At 49.6% G+C, this 17,717-nt stretch overlaps 21 non-coding genes and 1 pseudogene across 21 annotated transcripts; 11 read left to right on the forward strand and 11 right to left on the reverse strand.

The window, feature by feature from the left end:
- Nucleotides 1-1,817: 1,817 nt before the first annotated feature.
- Nucleotides 1,818-1,936, reverse strand: LOC119016003. Its single transcript, XR_005073715.1, has one exon. It is a non-coding gene; the product is annotated as a 5S ribosomal RNA (ribosomal RNA).
- A 336-nt stretch (nucleotides 1,937-2,272) lies between these two features.
- On the forward strand, nucleotides 2,273-2,391 carry LOC119015934. The gene has a single exon (XR_005073656.1). It is a non-coding gene; the product is annotated as a 5S ribosomal RNA (ribosomal RNA).
- A 225-nt stretch (nucleotides 2,392-2,616) lies between these two features.
- LOC119016004 lies at nucleotides 2,617-2,735 on the reverse strand. The gene has a single exon (XR_005073716.1). It is a non-coding gene; the product is annotated as a 5S ribosomal RNA (ribosomal RNA).
- Nucleotides 2,736-3,076: 341 nt separating this feature from the next.
- LOC119015935 lies at nucleotides 3,077-3,195 on the forward strand. Its single transcript, XR_005073657.1, has one exon. It is a non-coding gene; the product is annotated as a 5S ribosomal RNA (ribosomal RNA).
- A 225-nt stretch (nucleotides 3,196-3,420) lies between these two features.
- LOC119016005 lies at nucleotides 3,421-3,539 on the reverse strand. Its single transcript, XR_005073717.1, has one exon. It is a non-coding gene; the product is annotated as a 5S ribosomal RNA (ribosomal RNA).
- Nucleotides 3,540-3,875: 336 nt separating this feature from the next.
- On the forward strand, nucleotides 3,876-3,994 carry LOC119015936. Its single transcript, XR_005073658.1, has one exon. It is a non-coding gene; the product is annotated as a 5S ribosomal RNA (ribosomal RNA).
- Nucleotides 3,995-4,219: 225 nt separating this feature from the next.
- On the reverse strand, nucleotides 4,220-4,338 carry LOC119016006. The gene has a single exon (XR_005073718.1). It is a non-coding gene; the product is annotated as a 5S ribosomal RNA (ribosomal RNA).
- Nucleotides 4,339-4,661: 323 nt separating this feature from the next.
- Nucleotides 4,662-4,781, forward strand: LOC119015945. Its single transcript, XR_005073667.1, has one exon. It is a non-coding gene; the product is annotated as a 5S ribosomal RNA (ribosomal RNA).
- Nucleotides 4,782-7,117: 2,336 nt separating this feature from the next.
- On the reverse strand, nucleotides 7,118-7,236 carry LOC119016007. Its single transcript, XR_005073719.1, has one exon. It is a non-coding gene; the product is annotated as a 5S ribosomal RNA (ribosomal RNA).
- A 336-nt stretch (nucleotides 7,237-7,572) lies between these two features.
- On the forward strand, nucleotides 7,573-7,691 carry LOC119015937. The gene has a single exon (XR_005073659.1). It is a non-coding gene; the product is annotated as a 5S ribosomal RNA (ribosomal RNA).
- A 225-nt stretch (nucleotides 7,692-7,916) lies between these two features.
- LOC119016008 lies at nucleotides 7,917-8,035 on the reverse strand. Its single transcript, XR_005073720.1, has one exon. It is a non-coding gene; the product is annotated as a 5S ribosomal RNA (ribosomal RNA).
- A 336-nt stretch (nucleotides 8,036-8,371) lies between these two features.
- LOC119015963 lies at nucleotides 8,372-8,490 on the forward strand (annotated as a pseudogene).
- Nucleotides 8,491-10,826: 2,336 nt separating this feature from the next.
- LOC119016009 lies at nucleotides 10,827-10,945 on the reverse strand. The gene has a single exon (XR_005073721.1). It is a non-coding gene; the product is annotated as a 5S ribosomal RNA (ribosomal RNA).
- A 336-nt stretch (nucleotides 10,946-11,281) lies between these two features.
- LOC119015938 lies at nucleotides 11,282-11,400 on the forward strand. The gene has a single exon (XR_005073660.1). It is a non-coding gene; the product is annotated as a 5S ribosomal RNA (ribosomal RNA).
- A 225-nt stretch (nucleotides 11,401-11,625) lies between these two features.
- On the reverse strand, nucleotides 11,626-11,744 carry LOC119016011. The gene has a single exon (XR_005073723.1). It is a non-coding gene; the product is annotated as a 5S ribosomal RNA (ribosomal RNA).
- A 336-nt stretch (nucleotides 11,745-12,080) lies between these two features.
- On the forward strand, nucleotides 12,081-12,199 carry LOC119015939. Its single transcript, XR_005073661.1, has one exon. It is a non-coding gene; the product is annotated as a 5S ribosomal RNA (ribosomal RNA).
- A 225-nt stretch (nucleotides 12,200-12,424) lies between these two features.
- On the reverse strand, nucleotides 12,425-12,543 carry LOC119016012. Its single transcript, XR_005073724.1, has one exon. It is a non-coding gene; the product is annotated as a 5S ribosomal RNA (ribosomal RNA).
- A 336-nt stretch (nucleotides 12,544-12,879) lies between these two features.
- Nucleotides 12,880-12,998, forward strand: LOC119015957. The gene has a single exon (XR_005073678.1). It is a non-coding gene; the product is annotated as a 5S ribosomal RNA (ribosomal RNA).
- Nucleotides 12,999-15,330: 2,332 nt separating this feature from the next.
- LOC119016013 lies at nucleotides 15,331-15,449 on the reverse strand. Its single transcript, XR_005073725.1, has one exon. It is a non-coding gene; the product is annotated as a 5S ribosomal RNA (ribosomal RNA).
- Nucleotides 15,450-15,785: 336 nt separating this feature from the next.
- On the forward strand, nucleotides 15,786-15,904 carry LOC119015940. Its single transcript, XR_005073662.1, has one exon. It is a non-coding gene; the product is annotated as a 5S ribosomal RNA (ribosomal RNA).
- A 225-nt stretch (nucleotides 15,905-16,129) lies between these two features.
- Nucleotides 16,130-16,249, reverse strand: LOC119015944. Its single transcript, XR_005073666.1, has one exon. It is a non-coding gene; the product is annotated as a 5S ribosomal RNA (ribosomal RNA).
- Nucleotides 16,250-16,585: 336 nt separating this feature from the next.
- LOC119015958 lies at nucleotides 16,586-16,704 on the forward strand. Its single transcript, XR_005073679.1, has one exon. It is a non-coding gene; the product is annotated as a 5S ribosomal RNA (ribosomal RNA).
- Nucleotides 16,705-17,717: the final 1,013 nt, after the last annotated feature.

Below are 17,717 nucleotides of genomic sequence, written 5' to 3' on the forward strand. Positions count from 1 at the left end.
AACATGAGGGAGGTCTGGGATGGCATGAAAACCATTACAGGCTGCAAGAAGAAGGGCAGCAGCACAGAAGAGGGGGATGCTGGGAGAGCTAACCAGCTAAACCTGTTTTTTAACAGGTTTGAAACCCCAGCTCCCACAGCCAGTGACTGCCCACTTCACACCCCTCACACCCCCGTCACCCCCATCACGTCCATTATCACCTCAGACTACAGGGCACCGCAACCCGCCACACCCACGGACAGTTCAACCCTCCCCCCCACCCCTACCATAGACAGTTCAACCCCCCCTCCCCACCACCACGGACATTTCAATCCCCCTCCCCTTCACCATCACCAAGGAGCAGGTGAGCAAAGAGCTGAGGAGACTGTGCCCAAGGAAAGCAGCGGACCCGGACAAAGCGTGTCCAAGGATGCTCAAGGCCTGCTCTGCTGAACTGGGGAGCCGCTTCAGCAACTGTTCAACCATAGCCTGAGGCTGGGGAGGGTCTCTGTGCTCTGGAAGACTTCATGTCTCATCCCACATGCAGAAATACTCAGATGACACTGCAATAGTGGGCTGTATCAAGGATGGACAGGAGGGGGAGTACAGGAGCCTGATTGAGGGCTTTGTGGAGTGGTGCAGGTCCAACCGCCTACAGCTGAACACCTCCAAGACGAAGGAGATGGTTGTGGACTTCAGAAGGAAGAAACCGCAGCTCCAAGCTGTGTCCATCGAGGGGGTCGATGTGGAGGTGGTCAGGACCTACAAATACCTGGGGCTGCAGCTGGATGACAGGTTGGAGTGGACAGCAAACATGGACGCTGTACACAGGAAAGGACAGAGCCATCTGTACTTCCTGAGAAGGCTGGGATCCTTCAACATATGCAAAAAACTGCTGCAGATGTTTTACCAGTCCGTGGTGGCCAGCGTCCTCTTCTACGCTGTGGTTTGCTGGGGAGGAAGCAGCAAGAAGAGGGACTCTGCCCGACTGGACAGACTGGTGAGGAGAGCTGGCTCAGTGGTGGGCACAAAGCTGGACTTTCTGGTGACTGTGGCAGAGAGAAGGACCCTGGACAAACTGCTGTCCATACTGGACAACACCCACCACCCTCTGCACAACACCTTCAGCAGGCAGAGGAGCGTGTTCAGTGGCAGACTGCTGTCTCAATCCTGCTCCACCAACAGACACAATAACTCTTTCGTCCCCCTGGCCATCAGGCTGTACAACAGCTCGCAGTGATGTCAGGAAGCACAATAGACAATGGCCAAATGCACTCAAAAGCACTCATCTTTTATGGCCCAATTTAATTTAATTGTACACCATCCCCTGTCCCCTTAATACTCTTTACCTCTATGTCACTTTATATTTTTAACATCACTTTATATTTTTCATTTAGCTCATAGAGGCATTAAATGTATAAAACACTTATACTTCTACAGTCACTTTATGTAAATAGTTACAGTTGTACAAAACATTTTTATTCTTCATTTTTACTACAGTTGTACAAAACATTTTTATTCCACATTTTTATTTCTACTGTTTCTTTGATGTTGCATGTATGTTCAATGTATGTTCAATGTTTGTTGTTGCTACTGGATGCTTGAATTTCCTCCAGGATAAATAAAGTATCTATCTATCTATCTATCTATCTATCTATCTATCTATCTATCTATCTATCTATCTATCTATCTACACTTTTAATGCAAACATATAGAAGTGAGCAAAACACAAGCAGCACAAAAAGGTTGAACATCGTTCTCAGACTAGCTGCTCTGTTGTTCAAAGCTGTGTCTCCACCGAAGAAGCAGCAGCGCCCTCTGCACAGAGAGGGCAAAAAAGCTTACAGCACCTGGTATTCCCAGGCGGTCTCCCATCCAAGTACTAACCAGGCCCGACCCTGCTTAGCTTCCGAGATCAGACGAGATCGGGCGTGTTCAGAGTGGTATGGCCGTAAGCAAGGGCAGAGCAGACAAACACACTATTTATACACCTTCACCGGCTCCGTCCTCATCCTTTCCTTTCCTTTCCTTTCCTTTCTCTATATCTGTGAGGGGGCAAACATTAGCGCACTTGAACACCTTTTGGGGAATGCCAGTGTTTTCAGAGAGTGGCTGCATTCCAGCGTTTCAATCTTTCCAGGTAATCACTGAGATATACCAGTGCAGCACAGCTGAAGACAGAGCGCTGTCATAAACATCAGTCCGACTGGGTCAGTAGAGAATAGCGGAGCGTCTTTGCTTGTTTCGCTCCGTGTCAACGCGTATGAATAGTGCATTTGTCTCCTGCACCTTGGCTTGCGGCCACACCGCCCTGAACGCGCCCGATCTCGTCCGATCTCGGAAGCCAAGCAGGGTCGGGCCTGGTTAGTACTTGGATGGGTGACCGCCTGGGAATTCCGGGTGCTGTAAGCTTTTTAATTTCTCTGCAAAAGCAGGGAACGAACTCAACTGTTGAAGGATTTTCCAAGGCATGTCGTGATATAATGCATATACACTTTTAATGCAAACATATAGAAGTGAGCAAAACACAAGCAGCACAAAAAGGTTGAACATCGTTCTCAGACTAGCTGCTCTGTTGTTCAAAGCTGTGTCTCCACCGAAGAAGCAGCAGCGCCCTCTGCACAGAGAGGGCAAAAAAGCTTACAGCACCTGGTATTCCCAGGCGGTCTCCCATCCAAGTACTAACCAGGCCCGACCCTGCTTAGCTTCCGAGATCAGACGAGATCGGGCGTGTTCAGAGTGGTATGGCCGTAAGCAAGGGCAGAGCAGACAAACACACTATTTATACACCTTCACCGGCTCCGTCCTCATCCTTTCCTTTCCTTTCCTTTCCTTTCCTTTCTCTATATCTGTGAGGGGGCAAACATTAGCGCACTTGAACACCTTTTGGGGAATGCCAGTGTTTTCAGAGAGTGGCTGCATTCCAGCGTTTCAATCTTTCCAGGTAATCACTGAGATATACCAGTGCAGCACAGCTGAAGACAGAGCGCTGTCATAAACATCAGTCCGACTGGGTCAGTAGAGAATAGCGGAGCGTCTTTGCTTGTTTCGCTCCGTGTCAACGCGTATGAATAGTGCATTTGTCTCCTGCACCTTGGCTTGCGGCCACACCGCCCTGAACGCGCCCGATCTCGTCCGATCTCGGAAGCCAAGCAGGGTCGGGCCTGGTTAGTACTTGGATGGGTGACCGCCTGGGAATTCCGGGTGCTGTAAGCTTTTTAATTTCTCTGCAAAAGCAGGGAACGAACTCAACTGTTGAAGGATTTTCCAAGGCATGTCGTGATATAATGCATATACACTTTTAATGCAAACATATAGAAGTGAGCAAAACACAAGCAGCACAAAAAGGTTGAACATCGTTCTCAGACTAGCTGCTCTGTTGTTCAAAGCTGTGTCTCCACCGAAGAAGCAGCAGCGCCCTCTGCACAGAGAGGGCAAAAAAGCTTACAGCACCTGGTATTCCCAGGCGGTCTCCCATCCAAGTACTAACCAGGCCCGACCCTGCTTAGCTTCCGAGATCAGACGAGATCGGGCGTGTTCAGAGTGGTATGGCCGTAAGCAAGGGCAGAGCAGACAAACACACTATTTATACACCTTCACCGGCTCCGTCCTCATCCTTTCCTTTCCTTTCCTTTCCTTTCTCTATATCTGTGAGGGGGCAAACATTAGCGCACTTGAACACCTTTTGGGGAATGCCAGTGTTTTCAGAGAGTGGCTGCATTCCAGCGTTTCAATCTTTCCAGGTAATCACTGAGATATACCAGTGCAGCACAGCTGAAGACAGAGCGCTGTCATAAACATCAGTCCGACTGGGTCAGTAGAGAATAGCGGAGCGTCTTTGCTTGTTTCGCTCCGTGTCAACGCGTATGAATAGTGCATTTGTCTCCTGCACCTTGGCTTGCGGCCACACCGCCCTGAACGCGCCCGATCTCGTCCGATCTCGGAAGCCAAGCAGGGTCGGGCCTGGTTAGTACTTGGATGGGTGACCGCCTGGGAATTCCGGGTGCTGTAAGCTTTTTAATTTCTCTGCAAAAGCAGGGAACGAACTCAACTGTTGAAGGATTTTCCAAGGCATGTCGTGATATAATGCATATACACTTTTAATGCAAACATATAGAAGTGAGCAAAACACAAGCAGCACAAAAAGGTTGAACATCGTTCTCAGACTAGCTGCTCTGTTGTTCAAAGCTGTGTCTCCACCGAAGAAGCAGCAGCGCCCTCTGCACAGAGAGGGCAAAAAAGCTTACAGCACCTGGTATTCCCAGGCGGTCTCCCATCCAAGTACTAACCAGGCCCGACCCTGCTTAGCTTCCGAGATCAGACGAGATCGGGCGTGTTCAGAGTGGTATGGCCGTAAGCAAGGGCAGAGCAGACAAACACACTATTTATACACCTTCACCGGCTCCGTCATCCTTTCCTTTCCTTTCTCTATATCTGTGAGGGGGCAAACATTAGCGCACTTGAACACCTTTTGGGGAATGCCAGTGTTTTCAGAGAGTGGCTGCATTCCAGCGTTTCAATCTTTCCAGGTAATCACTGAGATATACCAGTGCAGCACAGCTGAAGACAGAGCGCTGTCATAAACATCAGTCCGACTGGGTCAGTAGAGAATAGCGGAGCGTCTTTGCTTGTTTCGCTCCGTGTCAACGCGTATGAATAGTGCATTTGTCTCCTGCCCCTTGGCTTGCGGCCACACCGCCCTGAACGCGCCCGATCTCGTCCGATCTCGGAAGCCAAGCAGGGTCGGGCCTGGTTAGTACTTGGATGGGTGACCGCCTGGGAATTCCCGGGTGCTGTAAGCTTTTTAATTTCTCTGCAAAAGCAGGGAACGAACTCAACTGTTGAAGGATTTTCCAAGGCATGTCGTGATATAATGCATATACACTTTTAATGCAAACATATAGAAGTGGGCAAAACACAAGCAGCACAAAAAGGTTGAACATCGTTCTCAGACTAGCTGCTCTGTTGTTCAAAGCTGTGTCTCCACCGAAGAAGCAGCAGCGCCCTCTGCACAGAGAGGGCAAAAAAGCTTACAGCACCTGGTATTCCCAGGCGGTCTCCCATCCAAGTACTAACCAGGCCTGACCCTGCTTAGGGAATTCCAGGTGCTGTAAGCTTTTTTATTTCTCTGCAAAAGCAGGGAACGCACTCAACTGTTGAAGGATTTTCCAAGGCATGTCATGATATAATGAGAGGGTATTCAAGGACGGTGACAGAGACGAGCTGAAGCTCGTACAGGGAGAAGTCAAGGTCCAGCTGAGAGAGGCAAAGGAGGAGTACAGAAGGAAGGTGGAACAGAAGCTGCAGCGGAACAACATGAGGGAGGTCTGGGATGGCATGAAAACCATTACAGGCTGCAAGAAGAAGGGCAGCAGCACAGAAGAGGGGGATGCTGGGAGAGCTAACCAGCTAAACCTGTTTTTTAACAGGTTTGAAACCCCAGCTCCCACAGCCAGTGACTGCCCACTTCACACCCCTCACACCCCCGTCACCCCCATCACGTCCATTATCACCTCAGACTACAGGGCACCGCAACCCGCCACACCCACGGACAGTTCAACCCTCCCCCCCACCCCTACCATAGACAGTTCAACCCCCCCTCCCCACCACCACGGACATTTCAATCCCCCTCCCCTTCACCATCACCAAGGAGCAGGTGAGCAAAGAGCTGAGGAGACTGTGCCCAAGGAAAGCAGCGGACCCGGACAAAGCGTGTCCAAGGATGCTCAAGGCCTGCTCTGCTGAACTGGGGAGCCGCTTCAGCAACTGTTCAACCATAGCCTGAGGCTGGGGAGGGTCTCTGTGCTCTGGAAGACTTCATGTCTCATCCCACATGCAGAAATACTCAGATGACACTGCAATAGTGGGCTGTATCAAGGATGGACAGGAGGGGGAGTACAGGAGCCTGATTGAGGGCTTTGTGGAGTGGTGCAGGTCCAACCGCCTACAGCTGAACACCTCCAAGACGAAGGAGATGGTTGTGGACTTCAGAAGGAAGAAACCGCAGCTCCAAGCTGTGTCCATCGAGGGGGTCGATGTGGAGGTGGTCAGGACCTACAAATACCTGGGGCTGCAGCTGGATGACAGGTTGGAGTGGACAGCAAACATGGACGCTGTACACAGGAAAGGACAGAGCCATCTGTACTTCCTGAGAAGGCTGGGATCCTTCAACATATGCAAAAAACTGCTGCAGATGTTTTACCAGTCCGTGGTGGCCAGCGTCCTCTTCTACGCTGTGGTTTGCTGGGGAGGAAGCAGCAAGAAGAGGGACTCTGCCCGACTGGACAGACTGGTGAGGAGAGCTGGCTCAGTGGTGGGCACAAAGCTGGACTTTCTGGTGACTGTGGCAGAGAGAAGGACCCTGGACAAACTGCTGTCCATACTGGACAACACCCACCACCCTCTGCACAACACCTTCAGCAGGCAGAGGAGCGTGTTCAGTGGCAGACTGCTGTCTCAATCCTGCTCCACCAACAGACACAATAACTCTTTCGTCCCCCTGGCCATCAGGCTGTACAACAGCTCGCAGTGATGTCAGGAAGCACAATAGACAATGGCCAAATGCACTCAAAAGCACTCATCTTTTATGGCCCAATTTAATTTAATTGTACACCATCCCCTGTCCCCTTAATACTCTTTACCTCTATGTCACTTTATATTTTTAACATCACTTTATATTTTTCATTTAGCTCATAGAGGCATTAAATGTATAAAACACTTATACTTCTACAGTCACTTTATGTAAATAGTTACAGTTGTACAAAACATTTTTATTCTTCATTTTTACTACAGTTGTACAAAACATTTTTATTCCACATTTTTATTTCTACTGTTTCTTTGATGTTGCATGTATGTTCAATGTATGTTCAATGTTTGTTGTTGCTACTGGATGCTTGAATTTCCTCCAGGATAAATAAAGTATCTATCTATCTATCTATCTATCTATCTATCTATCTATCTATCTATCTATCTATCTATCTATCTATCTATCTACACTTTTAATGCAAACATATAGAAGTGAGCAAAACACAAGCAGCACAAAAAGGTTGAACATCGTTCTCAGACTAGCTGCTCTGTTGTTCAAAGCTGTGTCTCCACCGAAGAAGCAGCAGCGCCCTCTGCACAGAGAGGGCAAAAAAGCTTACAGCACCTGGTATTCCCAGGCGGTCTCCCATCCAAGTACTAACCAGGCCCGACCCTGCTTAGCTTCCGAGATCAGACGAGATCGGGCGTGTTCAGAGTGGTATGGCCGTAAGCAAGGGCAGAGCAGACAAACACACTATTTATACACCTTCACCGGCTCCGTCCTCATCCTTTCCTTTCCTTTCCTTTCCTTTCTCTATATCTGTGAGGGGGCAAACATTAGCGCACTTGAACACCTTTTGGGGAATGCCAGTGTTTTCAGAGAGTGGCTGCATTCCAGCGTTTCAATCTTTCCAGGTAATCACTGAGATATACCAGTGCAGCACAGCTGAAGACAGAGCGCTGTCATAAACATCAGTCCGACTGGGTCAGTAGAGAATAGCGGAGCGTCTTTGCTTGTTTCGCTCCGTGTCAACGCGTATGAATAGTGCATTTGTCTCCTGCACCTTGGCTTGCGGCCACACCGCCCTGAACGCGCCCGATCTCGTCCGATCTCGGAAGCCAAGCAGGGTCGGGCCTGGTTAGTACTTGGATGGGTGACCGCCTGGGAATTCCGGGTGCTGTAAGCTTTTTAATTTCTCTGCAAAAGCAGGGAACGAACTCAACTGTTGAAGGATTTTCCAAGGCATGTCGTGATATAATGCATATACACTTTTAATGCAAACATATAGAAGTGAGCAAAACACAAGCAGCACAAAAAGGTTGAACATCGTTCTCAGACTAGCTGCTCTGTTGTTCAAAGCTGTGTCTCCACCGAAGAAGCAGCAGCGCCCTCTGCACAGAGAGGGCAAAAAAGCTTACAGCACCTGGTATTCCCAGGCGGTCTCCCATCCAAGTACTAACCAGGCCCGACCCTGCTTAGCTTCCGAGATCAGACGAGATCGGGCGTGTTCAGAGTGGTATGGCCGTAAGCAAGGGCAGAGCAGACAAACACACTATTTATACACCTTCACCGGCTCCGTCCTCATCCTTTCCTTTCCTTTCCTTTCCTTTCTCTATATCTGTGAGGGGGCAAACATTAGCGCACTTGAACACCTTTTGGGGAATGCCAGTGTTTTCAGAGAGTGGCTGCATTCCAGCGTTTCAATCTTTCCAGGTAATCACTGAGATATACCAGTGCAGCACAGCTGAAGACAGAGCGCTGTCATAAACATCAGTCCGACTGGGTCAGTAGAGAATAGCGGAGCGTCTTTGCTTGTTTCGCTCCGTGTCAACGCGTATGAATAGTGCATTTGTCTCCTGCACCTTGGCTTGCGGCCACACCGCCCTCAACGCGCCCCATCTCGTCCGATCTCGGAAGCCAAGCAGTGTCGGGCCTGGTTAGTACTTGGATGGGTGACCGCCTGGGAATTCCGGGTGCTGTAAGCTTTTTAATTTCTCTGCAAAAGCAGGGAACGAACTCAACTGTTGAAGGATTTTCCAAGGCATGTCGTGATATAATGCATATACACTTTTAATGCAAACATATAGAAGTGAGCAAAACACAAGCAGCACAAAAAGGTTGAACATCGTTCTCAGACTAGCTGCTCTGTTGTTCAAAGCTGTGTCTCCACCGAAGAAGCAGCAGCGCCCTCTGCACAGAGAGGGCAAAAAAGCTTACAGCACCTGGTATTCCCAGGCGGTCTCCCATCCAAGTACTAACCAGGCCTGACCCTGCTTAGGGAATTCCAGGTGCTGTAAGCTTTTTTATTTCTCTGCAAAAGCAGGGAACGCACTCAACTGTTGAAGGATTTTCCAAGGCATGTCATGATATAATGAGAGGGTATTCAAGGACGGTGACAGAGACGAGCTGAAGCTCGTACAGGGAGAAGTCAAGGTCCAGCTGAGAGAGGCAAAGGAGGAGTACAGAAGGAAGGTGGAACAGAAGCTGCAGCGGAACAACATGAGGGAGGTCTGGGATGGCATGAAAACCATTACAGGCTGCAAGAAGAAGGGCAGCAGCACAGAAGAGGGGGATGCTGGGAGAGCTAACCAGCTAAACCTGTTTTTTAACAGGTTTGAAACCCCAGCTCCCACAGCCAGTGACTGCCCACTTCACACCCCTCACACCCCCGTCACCCCCATCACGTCCATTATCACCTCAGACTACAGGGCACCGCAACCCGCCACACCCACGGACAGTTCAACCCTCCCCCCCACCCCTACCATAGACAGTTCAACCCCCCCTCCCCACCACCACGGACATTTCAATCCCCCTCCCCTTCACCATCACCAAGGAGCAGGTGAGCAAAGAGCTGAGGAGACTGTGCCCAAGGAAAGCAGCGGACCCGGACAAAGCGTGTCCAAGGATGCTCAAGGCCTGCTCTGCTGAACTGGGGAGCCGCTTCAGCAACTGTTCAACCATAGCCTGAGGCTGGGGAGGGTCTCTGTGCTCTGGAAGACTTCATGTCTCATCCCACATGCAGAAATACTCAGATGACACTGCAATAGTGGGCTGTATCAAGGATGGACAGGAGGGGGAGTACAGGAGCCTGATTGAGGGCTTTGTGGAGTGGTGCAGGTCCAACCGCCTACAGCTGAACACCTCCAAGACGAAGGAGATGGTTGTGGACTTCAGAAGGAAGAAACCGCAGCTCCAAGCTGTGTCCATCGAGGGGGTCGATGTGGAGGTGGTCAGGACCTACAAATACCTGGGGCTGCAGCTGGATGACAGGTTGGAGTGGACAGCAAACATGGACGCTGTACACAGGAAAGGACAGAGCCATCTGTACTTCCTGAGAAGGCTGGGATCCTTCAACATATGCAAAAAACTGCTGCAGATGTTTTACCAGTCCGTGGTGGCCAGCGTCCTCTTCTACGCTGTGGTTTGCTGGGGAGGAAGCAGCAAGAAGAGGGACTCTGCCCGACTGGACAGACTGGTGAGGAGAGCTGGCTCAGTGGTGGGCACAAAGCTGGACTTTCTGGTGACTGTGGCAGAGAGAAGGACCCTGGACAAACTGCTGTCCATACTGGACAACACCCACCACCCTCTGCACAACACCTTCAGCAGGCAGAGGAGCGTGTTCAGTGGCAGACTGCTGTCTCAATCCTGCTCCACCAACAGACACAATAACTCTTTCGTCCCCCTGGCCATCAGGCTGTACAACAGCTCGCAGTGATGTCAGGAAGCACAATAGACAATGGCCAAATGCACTCAAAAGCACTCATCTTTTATGGCCCAATTTAATTTAATTGTACACCATCCCCTGTCCCCTTAATACTCTTTACCTCTATGTCACTTTATATTTTTAACATCACTTTATATTTTTCATTTAGCTCATAGAGGCATTAAATGTATAAAACACTTATACTTCTACAGTCACTTTATGTAAATAGTTACAGTTGTACAAAACATTTTTATTCTTCATTTTTACTACAGTTGTACAAAACATTTTTATTCCACATTTTTATTTCTACTGTTTCTTTGATGTTGCATGTATGTTCAATGTATGTTCAATGTTTGTTGTTGCTACTGGATGCTTGAATTTCCTCCAGGATAAATAAAGTATCTATCTATCTATCTATCTATCTATCTATCTATCTATCTATCTATCTATCTATCTATCTATCTATCTATCTACACTTTTAATGCAAACATATAGAAGTGAGCAAAACACAAGCAGCACAAAAAGGTTGAACATCGTTCTCAGACTAGCTGCTCTGTTGTTCAAAGCTGTGTCTCCACCGAAGAAGCAGCAGCGCCCTCTGCACAGAGAGGGCAAAAAAGCTTACAGCACCTGGTATTCCCAGGCGGTCTCCCATCCAAGTACTAACCAGGCCCGACCCTGCTTAGCTTCCGAGATCAGACGAGATCGGGCGTGTTCAGAGTGGTATGGCCGTAAGCAAGGGCAGAGCAGACAAACACACTATTTATACACCTTCACCGGCTCCGTCCTCATCCTTTCCTTTCCTTTCCTTTCCTTTCTCTATATCTGTGAGGGGGCAAACATTAGCGCACTTGAACACCTTTTGGGGAATGCCAGTGTTTTCAGAGAGTGGCTGCATTCCAGCGTTTCAATCTTTCCAGGTAATCACTGAGATATACCAGTGCAGCACAGCTGAAGACAGAGCGCTGTCATAAACATCAGTCCGACTGGGTCAGTAGAGAATAGCGGAGCGTCTTTGCTTGTTTCGCTCCGTGTCAACGCGTATGAATAGTGCATTTGTCTCCTGCACCTTGGCTTGCGGCCACACCGCCCTGAACGCGCCCGATCTCGTCCGATCTCGGAAGCCAAGCAGGGTCGGGCCTGGTTAGTACTTGGATGGGTGACCGCCTGGGAATTCCGGGTGCTGTAAGCTTTTTAATTTCTCTGCAAAAGCAGGGAACGAACTCAACTGTTGAAGGATTTTCCAAGGCATGTCGTGATATAATGCATATACACTTTTAATGCAAACATATAGAAGTGAGCAAAACACAAGCAGCACAAAAAGGTTGAACATCGTTCTCAGACTAGCTGCTCTGTTGTTCAAAGCTGTGTCTCCACCGAAGAAGCAGCAGCGCCCTCTGCACAGAGAGGGCAAAAAAGCTTACAGCACCTGGTATTCCCAGGCGGTCTCCCATCCAAGTACTAACCAGGCCCGACCCTGCTTAGCTTCCGAGATCAGACGAGATCGGGCGTGTTCAGAGTGGTATGGCCGTAAGCAAGGGCAGAGCAGACAAACACACTATTTATACACCTTCACCGGCTCCGTCCTCATCCTTTCCTTTCCTTTCCTTTCCTTTCTCTATATCTGTGAGGGGGCAAACATTAGCGCACTTGAACACCTTTTGGGGAATGCCAGTGTTTTCAGAGAGTGGCTGCATTCCAGCGTTTCAATCTTTCCAGGTAATCACTGAGATATACCAGTGCAGCACAGCTGAAGACAGAGCGCTGTCATAAACATCAGTCCGACTGGGTCAGTAGAGAATAGCGGAGCGTCTTTGCTTGTTTCGCTCCGTGTCAACGCGTATGAATAGTGCATTTGTCTCCTGCACCTTGGCTTGCGGCCACACCGCCCTGAACGCGCCCGATCTCGTCCGATCTCGGAAGCCAAGCAGGGTCGGGCCTGGTTAGTACTTGGATGGGTGACCGCCTGGGAATTCCGGGTGCTGTAAGCTTTTTAATTTCTCTGCAAAAGCAGGGAACGAACTCAACTGTTGAAGGATTTTCCAAGGCATGTCGTGATATAATGCATATACACTTTTAATGCAAACATATAGAAGTGAGCAAAACACAAGCAGCACAAAAAGGTTGAACATCGTTCTCAGACTAGCTGCTCTGTTGTTCAAAGCTGTGTCTCCACCGAAGAAGCAGCAGCGCCCTCTGCACAGAGAGGGCAAAAAAGCTTACAGCACCTGGTATTCCCAGGCGGTCTCCCATCCAAGTACTAACCAGGCCCGACCCTGCTTAGCTTCCGAGATCAGACGAGATCGGGCGTGTTCAGAGTGGTATGGCCGTAAGCAAGGGCAGAGCAGACAAACACACTATTTATACACCTTCACCGGCTCCGTCCTCATCCTTTCCTTTCCTTTCCTTTCCTTTCTCTATATCTGTGAGGGGGCAAACATTAGCGCACTTGAACACCTTTTGGGGAATGCCAGTGTTTTCAGAGAGTGGCTGCATTCCAGCGTTTCAATCTTTCCAGGTAATCACTGAGATATACCAGTGCAGCACAGCTGAAGACAGAGCGCTGTCATAAACATCAGTCCGACTGGGTCAGTAGAGAATAGCGGAGCGTCTTTGCTTGTTTCGCTCCGTGTCAACGCGTATGAATAGTGCATTTGTCTCCTGCACCTTGGCTTGCGGCCACACCGCCCTGAACGCGCCCGATCTCGTCCGATCTCGGAAGCCAAGCAGTGTCGGGCCTGGTTAGTACTTGGATGGGTGACCGCCTGGGAATTCCGGGTGCTGTAAGCTTTTTAATTTCTCTGCAAAAGCAGGGAACGAACTCAACTGTTGAAGGATTTTCCAAGGCATGTCGTGATATAATGCATATACACTTTTAATGCAAACATATAGAAGTGAGCAAAACACAAGCAGCACAAAAAGGTTGAACATCGTTCTCAGACTAGCTGCTCTGTTGTTCAAAGCTGTGTCTCCACCGAAGAAGCAGCAGCGCCCTCTGCACAGAGAGGGCAAAAAAGCTTACAGCACCTGGTATTCCCAGGCGGTCTCCCATCCAAGTACTAACCAGGCCTGACCCTGCTTAGGGAATTCCAGGTGCTGTAAGCTTTTTTATTTCTCTGCAAAAGCAGGGAACGCACTCAACTGTTGAAGGATTTTCCAAGGCATGTCATGATATAATGAGAGGGTATTCAAGGACGGTGACAGAGACGAGCTGAAGCTCGTACAGGGAGAAGTCAAGGTCCAGCTGAGAGAGGCAAAGGAGGAGTACAGAAGGAAGGTGGAACAGAAGCTGCAGCGGAACAACATGAGGGAGGTCTGGGATGGCATGAAAACCATTACAGGCTGCAAGAAGAAGGGCAGCAGCACAGAAGAGGGGGATGCTGGGAGAGCTAACCAGCTAAACCTGTTTTTTAACAGGTTTGAAACCCCAGCTCCCACAGCCAGTGACTGCCCACTTCACACCCCTCACACCCCCGTCACCCCCATCACGTCCATTATCACCTCAGACTACAGGGCACCGCAACCCGCCACACCCACGGACAGTTCAACCCTCCCCCCCACCCCTACCATAGACAGTTCAACCCCCCCTCCCCACCACCACGGACATTTCAATCCCCCTCCCCTTCACCATCACCAAGGAGCAGGTGAGCAAAGAGCTGAGGAGACTGTGCCCAAGGAAAGCAGCGGACCCGGACAAAGCGTGTCCAAGGATGCTCAAGGCCTGCTCTGCTGAACTGGGGAGCCGCTTCAGCAACTGTTCAACCATAGCCTGAGGCTGGGGAGGGTCTCTGTGCTCTGGAAGACTTCATGTCTCATCCCACATGCAGAAATACTCAGATGACACTGCAATAGTGGGCTGTATCAAGGATGGACAGGAGGGGGAGTACAGGAGCCTGATTGAGGGCTTTGTGGAGTGGTGCAGGTCCAACCGCCTACAGCTGAACACCTCCAAGACGAAGGAGATGGTTGTGGACTTCAGAAGGAAGAAACCGCAGCTCCAAGCTGTGTCCATCGAGGGGGTCGATGTGGAGGTGGTCAGGACCTACAAATACCTGGGGCTGCAGCTGGATGACAGGTTGGAGTGGACAGCAAACATGGACGCTGTACACAGGAAAGGACAGAGCCATCTGTACTTCCTGAGAAGGCTGGGATCCTTCAACATATGCAAAAAACTGCTGCAGATGTTTTACCAGTCCGTGGTGGCCAGCGTCCTCTTCTACGCTGTGGTTTGCTGGGGAGGAAGCAGCAAGAAGAGGGACTCTGCCCGACTGGACAGACTGGTGAGGAGAGCTGGCTCAGTGGTGGGCACAAAGCTGGACTTTCTGGTGACTGTGGCAGAGAGAAGGACCCTGGACAAACTGCTGTCCATACTGGACAACACCCACCACCCTCTGCACAACACCTTCAGCAGGCAGAGGAGCGTGTTCAGTGGCAGACTGCTGTCTCAATCCTGCTCCACCAACAGACACAATAACTCTTTCGTCCCCCTGGCCATCAGGCTGTACAACAGCTCGCAGTGATGTCAGGAAGCACAATAGACAATGGCCAAATGCACTCAAAAGCACTCATCTTTTATGGCCCAATTTAATTTAATTGTACACCATCCCCTGTCCCCTTAATACTCTTTACCTCTATGTCACTTTATATTTTTAACATCACTTTATATTTTTCATTTAGCTCATAGAGGCATTAAATGTATAAAACACTTATACTTCTACAGTCACTTTATGTAAATAGTTACAGTTGTACAAAACATTTTTATTCTTCATTTTTACTACAGTTGTACAAAACATTTTTATTCCACATTTTTATTTCTACTGTTTCTTTGATGTTGCATGTATGTTCAATGTATGTTCAATGTTTGTTGTTGCTACTGGATGCTTGAATTTCCTCCAGGATAAATAAAGTATCTATCTATCTATCTATCTATCTATCTATCTATCTATCTATCTATCTATCTATCTATCTATCTATCTACACTTTTAATGCAAACATATAGAAGTGAGCAAAACACAAGCAGCACAAAAAGGTTGAACATCGTTCTCAGACTAGCTGCTCTGTTGTTCAAAGCTGTGTCTCCACCGAAGAAGCAGCAGCGCCCTCTGCACAGAGAGGGCAAAAAAGCTTACAGCACCTGGTATTCCCAGGCGGTCTCCCATCCAAGTACTAACCAGGCCCGACCCTGCTTAGCTTCCGAGATCAGACGAGATCGGGCGTGTTCAGAGTGGTATGGCCGTAAGCAAGGGCAGAGCAGACAAACACACTATTTATACACCTTCACCGGCTCCGTCCTCATCCTTTCCTTTCCTTTCCTTTCCTTTCTCTATATCTGTGAGGGGGCAAACATTAGCGCACTTGAACACCTTTTGGGGAATGCCAGTGTTTTCAGAGAGTGGCTGCATTCCAGCGTTTCAATCTTTCCAGGTAATCACTGAGATATACCAGTGCAGCACAGCTGAAGACAGAGCGCTGTCATAAACATCAGTCCGACTGGGTCAGTAGAGAATAGCGGAGCGTCTTTGCTTGTTTCGCTCCGTGTCAACGCGTATGAATAGTGCATTTGTCTCCTGCACCTTGGCTTGCGGCCACACCGCCCTGAACGCGCCCGATCTCGTCCGATCTCGGAAGCCAAGCAGGGTCGGGCCTGGTTAGTACTTGGATGGGTGACCGCCTGGGAATTCCGGGTGCTGTAAGCTTTTTAATTTCTCTGCAAAAGCAGGGAACGAACTCAACTGTTGAAGGATTTTCCAAGGCATGTCGTGATATAATGCATATACACTTTTAATGCAAACATATAGAAGTGAGCAAAACACAAGCAGCACAAAAAGGTTGAACATCGTTCTCAGACTAGCTGCTCTGTTGTTCAAAGCTGTGTCTCCACCGAAGAAGCAGCAGCGCCCTCTGCACAGAGAGGGCAAAAAAGCTTACAGCACCTGGTATTCCCAGGCGGTCTCCCATCCAAGTACTAACCAGGCCCGACCCTGCTTAGCTTCCGAGATCAGACGAGATCGGGCCGTGTTCAGAGTGGTATGGCCGTAAGCAAGGGCAGAGCAGACAAACACACTATTTATACACCTTCACCGGCTCCGTCCTCATCCTTTCCTTTCCTTTCCTTTCCTTTCTCTATATCTGTGAGGGGGCAAACATTAGCGCACTTGAACACCTTTTGGGGAATGCCAGTGTTTTCAGAGAGTGGCTGCATTCCAGCGTTTCAATCTTTCCAGGTAATCACTGAGATATACCAGTGCAGCACAGCTGAAGACAGAGCGCTGTCATAAACATCAGTCCGACTGGGTCAGTAGAGAATAGCGGAGCGTCTTTGCTTGTTTCGCTCCGTGTCAACGCGTATGAATAGTGCATTTGTCTCCTGCACCTTGGCTTGCGGCCACACCGCCCTGAACGCGCCCGATCTCGTCCGATCTCGGAAGCCAAGCAGTGTCGGGCCTGGTTAGTACTTGGATGGGTGACCGCCTGGGAATTCCGGGTGCTGTAAGCTTTTTAATTTCTCTGCAAAAGCAGGGAACGAACTCAACTGTTGAAGGATTTTCCAAGGCATGTCGTGATATAATGCATATACACTTTTAATGCAAACATATAGAAGTGAGCAAAACACAAGCAGCACAAAAAGGTTGAACATCGTTCTCAGACTAGCTGCTCTGTTGTTCAAAGCTGTGTCTCCACCGAAGAAGCAGCAGCGCCCTCTGCACAGAGAGGGCAAAAAAGCTTACAGCACCTGGTATTCCCAGGCGGTCTCCCATCCAAGTACTAACCAGGCCTGACCCTGCTTAGGGAATTCCAGGTGCTGTAAGCTTTTTTATTTCTCTGCAAAAGCAGGGAACGCACTCAACTGTTGAAGGATTTTCCAAGGCATGTCATGATATAATGAGAGGGTATTCAAGGACGGTGACAGAGACGAGCTGAAGCTCGTACAGGGAGAAGTCAAGGTCCAGCTGAGAGAGGCAAAGGAGGAGTACAGAAGGAAGGTGGAACAGAAGCTGCAGCGGAACAACATGAGGGAGGTCTGGGATGGCATGAAAACCATTACAGGCTGCAAGAAGAAGGGCAGCAGCACAGAAGAGGGGGATGCTGGGAGAGCTAACCAGCTAAACCTGTTTTTTAACAGGTTTGAAACCCCAGCTCCCACAGCCAGTGACTGCCCACTTCACACCCCTCACACCCCCGTCACCCCCATCACGTCCATTATCACCTCAGACTACAGGGCACCGCAACCCGCCACACCCACGGACAGTTCAACCCTCCCCCCCACCCCTACCATAGACAGTTCAACCCCCCCTCCCCACCACCACGGACATTTCAATCCCCCTCCCCTTCACCATCACCAAGGAGCAGGTGAGCAAAGAGCTGAGGAGACTGTGCCCAAGGAAAGCAGCGGACCCGGACAAAGCGTGTCCAAGGATGCTCAAGGCCTGCTCTGCTGAACTGGGGAGCCGCTTCAGCAACTGTTCAACCATAGCCTGAGGCTGGGGAGGGTCTCTGTGCTCTGGAAGA

This window comes from Acanthopagrus latus, unplaced genomic scaffold, assembly GCF_904848185.1.
Source record: "Acanthopagrus latus isolate v.2019 unplaced genomic scaffold, fAcaLat1.1, whole genome shotgun sequence".
In the NCBI taxonomy this organism is placed as follows: Eukaryota; Metazoa; Chordata; class Actinopteri; order Spariformes; family Sparidae; genus Acanthopagrus; species Acanthopagrus latus.